At 42.9% G+C, this 6,000-nt stretch overlaps 1 long non-coding RNA gene across 1 annotated transcript in view; it reads right to left on the reverse strand.

Annotated features, from left to right (window-relative positions):
* The window catches only part of LOC130267161 (uncharacterized), a 41,892-nt gene extending 39,477 nt beyond the window's left edge, over positions 1-2,415 (reverse strand). Inside the window, exon 1 of the long non-coding RNA XR_008843072.1 lies at positions 2,352-2,415. This is a non-coding gene — a long non-coding RNA (uncharacterized LOC130267161). The remainder of the gene's footprint in view (positions 1-2,351) is intronic.
* Between the last annotated feature and the right edge of the window lie 3,585 nt (positions 2,416-6,000).

Below are 6,000 nucleotides of genomic sequence, written 5' to 3' on the forward strand. Positions count from 1 at the left end.
TCTGAGCGCGCGGCTAAAGGGTTAATAGCGCGCGGCGCCGCGATTGGCGCTGCGCGCTATTAGAGGCGGGTCCCGGCTTTACTATGACGCCGGGCCCGCCGTGTTATTTCAGGAGAGCAGGACCAAGGACGTACCGGTACGTCCTTGGTCCTTAAGGGGTTAAAAAAATTACAACTTTTTGTACAAAAATTTGAATGTTTAAAATTGTCCTATTCTGACCCCCAAACTTTTTTATTTTTCTGTATACAGGGCTATATAAGGGATAATTTATTGCGCCGTGGTTTGAAGTTTTTATTGGTACCATTTTTTTTTCTTTATGGGACTTTTTGTTGTTTAAAAAAAAAAAATTTTAGGGTTGCAAAGAGACCAATAATACGCAATTTTGGACTTTGGATTTATTTTTATGTGTGCGTCATTGACCGTGCGGTTTAATGAACATTATATTTTTTTATAGTTCGGACATTTACGCACTCGGCGATGTTACACATGTTTATTTTTGTTTACATTTTTTTTTATGGGAAAAGGGGGGGGAGTTAAACTTTTATTAGGAAAGGGGTTAAATCACATTAACTTTTTTTTTTTTTTTTTACTTTTTTTTTAACCATTTCTTAGTTCCCATAAGGGACTATTACATGCAGTCTTCTGATTGCATACACTATTCAATGCCATGGCATAGCATTGATCAATGTTATTGGTGCTCTGCTGCTCCAGCCTGCTGACCAGGCATGGAGTAGCAGGTCGACGATCGGACAGAGAGGAGGCAGGTAGGGACCCTCCTCCTGTCCTCTCAGCTGTTCGGGACACTGCGATTTCACAGCGGCGGTCCCAAACATCCCAACTGAGCTGCCGGGATAGTTTTACTTTCAATTTAGACACGGCGATCAAAGTTGAGGGGTTAAGGCCGGGCATCAACGCGATAGGTGATGTCCAGCATTAGACATGGGTGCCGGCAGCAGATAGCCGCCAGGACCGAACTGCTATGACTTGCGCCCCCTCCCTCACTCTGCCCTTGACCCACCCAGAATTTTGTACCTTCCTCCCTCCTTCCATGTTGTTTTTGTGTTGCTTTGTAAGTCACAGCTTGCGGTAAAAAGATGGAAATTGGGTTCAACCTGGGGTAGACCTGTACACCGGCAGGTGTGGCAACACCTCACAGAGTTGACAAGAGGCCAATTGTGCCTCGTTTCACTGTTTATTATTATTTATATATAAGACTGTGGCCGACTCTCACCCACACAAAGATTTAATAATTGTCATGTATTTTATTTATTATTAAGTAAGGGGGGAGGGGTAATACAGTTGTTATGATAAGAGTTAATGGGCTCTCAACAGTCCAGCATAACTTCTGTACAGCTAAAGATATTTCGATAATACTTGGTCACATCTTACTTATATGTCAAATAAAAATATATAATAGTTAAATTAACCCTAACCTACCCCCTTATGTGAAGGATGGGGTTTTTGTTTCAAGTCCCATACCAGTATATAGGACTTCTGTTACCTTACTCCACAAGCTCCGCATCTCCTGGTGAATGCGTCAGTCCGGCTGGCAAGCCACACCCCCCAAGCATTCCATGCCCCATCTTGCAAAGATACGTGCACCCTTTAAGCCACACCCCTTTTATTTTCAGTTTACAATATCTTCATCACAACTCAGCCCCACCTGAGGATGAAATATGAAGATTGGAAATGGGGAATTAGATATGGGGACGGGACACGAGGATGGGACATGAGGATGGGACACGAGGTCGAGATATTAGAACAGGATATGAGGTCAAAATATGAGGAGGAGATTTGGGGTCGGGATATGAGGAGGGGATATGGGGTCAGGATTTGAGGATAGCATATGATGACAAAAGCTTCCTTCTTTTGTTGCTTTTCCTCTTTCACAAGGATTAGGTAGAAAAAAAAACGGGCAGCGCCGGGTTCTCAGCTAGTTTATTATAAAATATACCTCTTTTCATTAGCTTACAGTGTTAGAAACCCTCTTAGGTGAAAGGGGGCATGTCCCTCCCTTCTGGTGGTGGGAGGTGATTGGTGTCTACTCATGTAGCCTTGTCCATGAGTTATCTCTTGTCCATAACTCATGGACAAGCCTAATGCTGCTGCAGGACTGGTAAGTGTTCCAGTATGTATGAGGACCCCTAGTGGTGGGATTTTTCCTGTATTACATATTAAAAAAATCTTCCTCAGTAACAACATATGAAAAGTTTTTTGATCTGACAGTGCCCATTGAACGTTATCTAAAAGCTTCCTCTCTCTTACACAATCTGTTTGGAAGTAGATTTTATGCAATTTTAGAAACGTGTGGCTTAAATCACTCTGTGAATAAACCCTAAGGATGATCTTACATGTATGTGGGAACCACTCATGGAAGCCTTGTCTTGTATCTGTCATTTATTTTTTTACTTCATCTGCCACAAGCGGTTCCTACATGATGAAAGCACATAGTATAAGATTATTATTTTAATGTTTACGGCTGAAATGAACAATTGATTTGATGAACATCAAGTGATGATCTTTTCAGACATTGATTGTCTTAATAGAAAATAAAACCATCTGCCTTTTTTAATCTTCTAGCCTAGATTACAAGATTGTAAACACAGGAACATAAGGAGACCATGACCTGGAAATCTAGGCCACATTTATGGGGCACTATTAAGAGCAAGGCACTGCACACTCCAGTAATAGAAATGATCAATCTGAAATGTTAGCTGTGTTGGTCATATGCTATGTTAAAGGATAGACCATACCAACCAGCCAAAAGTGCAAGTAATACCGATACAAATGACTAAATTCCAAAAGTAGAAAAGTCCGTATCCATAATGGGTATAAATTTGGTCTGTGTAAGGTAATACTAAGGTGTTTTATACATAATACCCCACATTTATTCAAAATTGCTTAATTTTAGCTAATGTCTTAATTAATGCTAATCTACATTTATGACTGCCTTCTCCGATAAATGAGTCCTAATATGCATCTCTGTGATAAACTGTTATTACAAGGTCTCAAATCATGGATCTGAATTCTTTATAGCTATGTCTACAGTTAAGTTTACCATAGCGCACTTTCTAATGTAGAATCAAATTAATTATCTGCGTTTTTTTACTCCCAAAAAATACGCAAAAGCAAAAACGCAAAAGTGCAAAAGTGTCTATTTTGGGACAGTTAGGACTACTACTCCCATCATGTACAGACTCTTCTCATGATGGGAGTAATAGTCCAGGGGCTGAGGTGCAGATCGCAGCAGGTCATTCTCCGGAGACCCGCTGCGATCTGCATTTATTAACTGTAAAAGCCTGCGGCACATGCGGCTCCGCTGTGCTGCCCGACGGCTCCTGTATACAGCTGTCATAATTCATAATCCCCGCCGCCGGAACACGGGAGCTCTGATTGGTGAATAGCTATCCACCAATCAGAGCTCCCATCTCCTGGCGGGGATTATGAATTATAAGAACTGTATACAGGAGCCGGTGGGCAGAACAGTGTAGCCGCATGTGCCGCCGGTTTTTACAGTTAATAAATGTGGATCGCAGCGGATCTCCGGAGAATGATCTGCTGCGATCTGCCTTGGACTACTACTCCTATCATGGAACAGTGTATGTCCCATGATGGGATCAGTTGTAGTACTTGCACATCCCCTGGCTGCGGGACTTTTAGGACTACTACTCCCATCATGGACAGACTCTGCACATGATGGGAGTTATAGTCCAGGGGCTGAGGTGCAGATTGCATCGGGTCATTCTGCAGAGACCTGCTGCGATCCGCATTTATTAACTTAAAAAGCCGGCGGTACATGCAGCTTCACTGCGCTGCCGCAGGCTCCTGTATACACTTGTCAAAATTCATAATCCCCGCCATCGGAACACGGAAGCTCTGATTGGGGAAAAGCTACTCACCAATCAGAGCTCCCGTGTTCCAGCGGCGGGGATTATGAATTATAATAGCTGTATATAGGAGCCGGCGGGGAGCGCAATGTAGACGCATGTGCTGCCGGCTTGTTAACTTAAATGCGGATCGCAGCGGGTCTCTGCAGAATGACCTGCTGCGATCTGCACCTCAGTCCCTGGACTATAACTCCCATCATGGGCAGAGTCTGTCCATGATGGGAGTAGTAGTCCTAAACCTACTCCCATCATGGGACAGAGTATGTCCCATGATAGGAGCAGTAGTCCAAGGGCAGAGGGACAGATAAAAAGGGAGTATCACTCCTGAGACCCCCTGCGGCCCTTACTGTTCCGCCCCCTAGTGATGATGTCATTAGGGGGCAGGGCTACACAGTCCAGTTTTGCATAATGGAAACAGAGCCTTTCTGGCAGTGTGTTTCCAAACAGGGAGACTTCAGCTGTTGCTTAACTACAGCCCCCAATGATGGGAGTTGTAGTTTAGCAACAATTGGAGGCTCCCTGTTTAGGAACATGCTGCATTATGTGTGCTCTCCACAGGGGAGAGCGCAAAAAATGTACCAACCCATATTTCTTGTTTTTCTTTTCTTCTCATTTCAGATACGTGAATGTGGAGGACTACGTCAGATTCGGTGGACTGTGACGATGACCAGCTTTTTTTCAATAAAATGGTTAACGAGGGCTGTGGGGGAGTGTTTTTTTTTAAATAGAAATTTTATTTTCAATGTGTTGTGCTTTTTAGAATTGAATTTTCAGGCTTAGTAGTGGAAGCTGTGTTATAGACGGAATCCATTACTAAGCCGGGGATTAGCGTTAGCCCCAAAATCAGCTAGCGCTAACCTCCAATTATTACCCCAGTACCAACAGGCCTGGAGAGTCAAAAATGGCACTTCTGGGCCTAGGCAGTAACAGGCTGGCGTTATTTAGGCTGGGGAGGGCCAGTAACAATGGTCCTCGCCCACCTTGGTAATGTCAGGCTGTTGCTGCTTGGTTGGTATCTGGTGGATACTGAAAATAGGAGGAACCCTATGTGTAACCCCTTAACGACCAAGGACGTAGATTTACATCCTTGGCTGCCTCCCGCAATATAACACAGGGTCACGTGGTGACCCCGTGTCATATGGCTAATAGCGTGCAGCAGCGATCGCGGTGCTGTGCGCTATAAACCCTTTAGAAGCGGCGTTCAAAGTTGAAAGCCGCGTCTAAAACGAAAGTAAAAGCTTCCCGGCTGCTCCGTGGGGCTGATCGGGACTACCGCAGTGAAAATGCGGTGTCCCGATCAGCTAAGACGCGAGCGGAGGTACTCTTACCTTCCTCCGGCACGTCCCTTCGGCGATTGATTGCTCCAAGCCTGAGATGCAGGCTTGAGCAATCGACCACCGATAACACTGATCAATGCAAAGCTATGGCTTTGCAGTGAACAGTGTAAAAGATCAGTGTGTTCAGTGTTATAGCCCCCTATGGGAACTATAACACTGCAAAAAAAAAGTGTATAAATGTATTAACCCTTTCCCTAATAAAAGTCCAAATCACCCCCCTTTTCCCATAAAAAAAAACATGTAAATAAAAATAAATATAAACATAAGTGCGTAAATGTCCAAACTATAAAAATATATAATTAATTAAACCGAACGGTCAATGTGTACGTGCAAAAAATTCCAAAGTCCAAAATAGCGTATTTTTGGTCACTTTTTATATCATGAAAAAATGAATAAAAAGTAATCAAAAAGTCCGATCAATACAAAAATGGTAACGCTAACAACTTCAGATCACGGCGCAAAAAATGAGCCATCAAACCACCCCATACGCAGTAAAATAAAAAAAGTTATAGGGGCCAGAAAATGACAATTTTAAACGTATGAATTTTCCTGCATGTAGTTTTGATTTTTTCCAGAAGTACGACAAAATCAAACCTACATAAGTACGGTATCATTTTAATCGTATGGACCTACAGATTAAAGATAAGATATCATTTTTACTGCAAAATGTACTTCATAGAAACGGAAGCCCCCCAAAGTTACAAAATGGTGTTTTTTCTTACATTTTGTCGCACAATGATTTTTTTTGCCGTTTCACCGTAGATTTTTGGGTAAAA

Source organism: Hyla sarda, chromosome 4 (assembly GCF_029499605.1).
Source record: "Hyla sarda isolate aHylSar1 chromosome 4, aHylSar1.hap1, whole genome shotgun sequence".
Classification (NCBI taxonomy): domain Eukaryota; kingdom Metazoa; phylum Chordata; class Amphibia; order Anura; family Hylidae; genus Hyla; species Hyla sarda.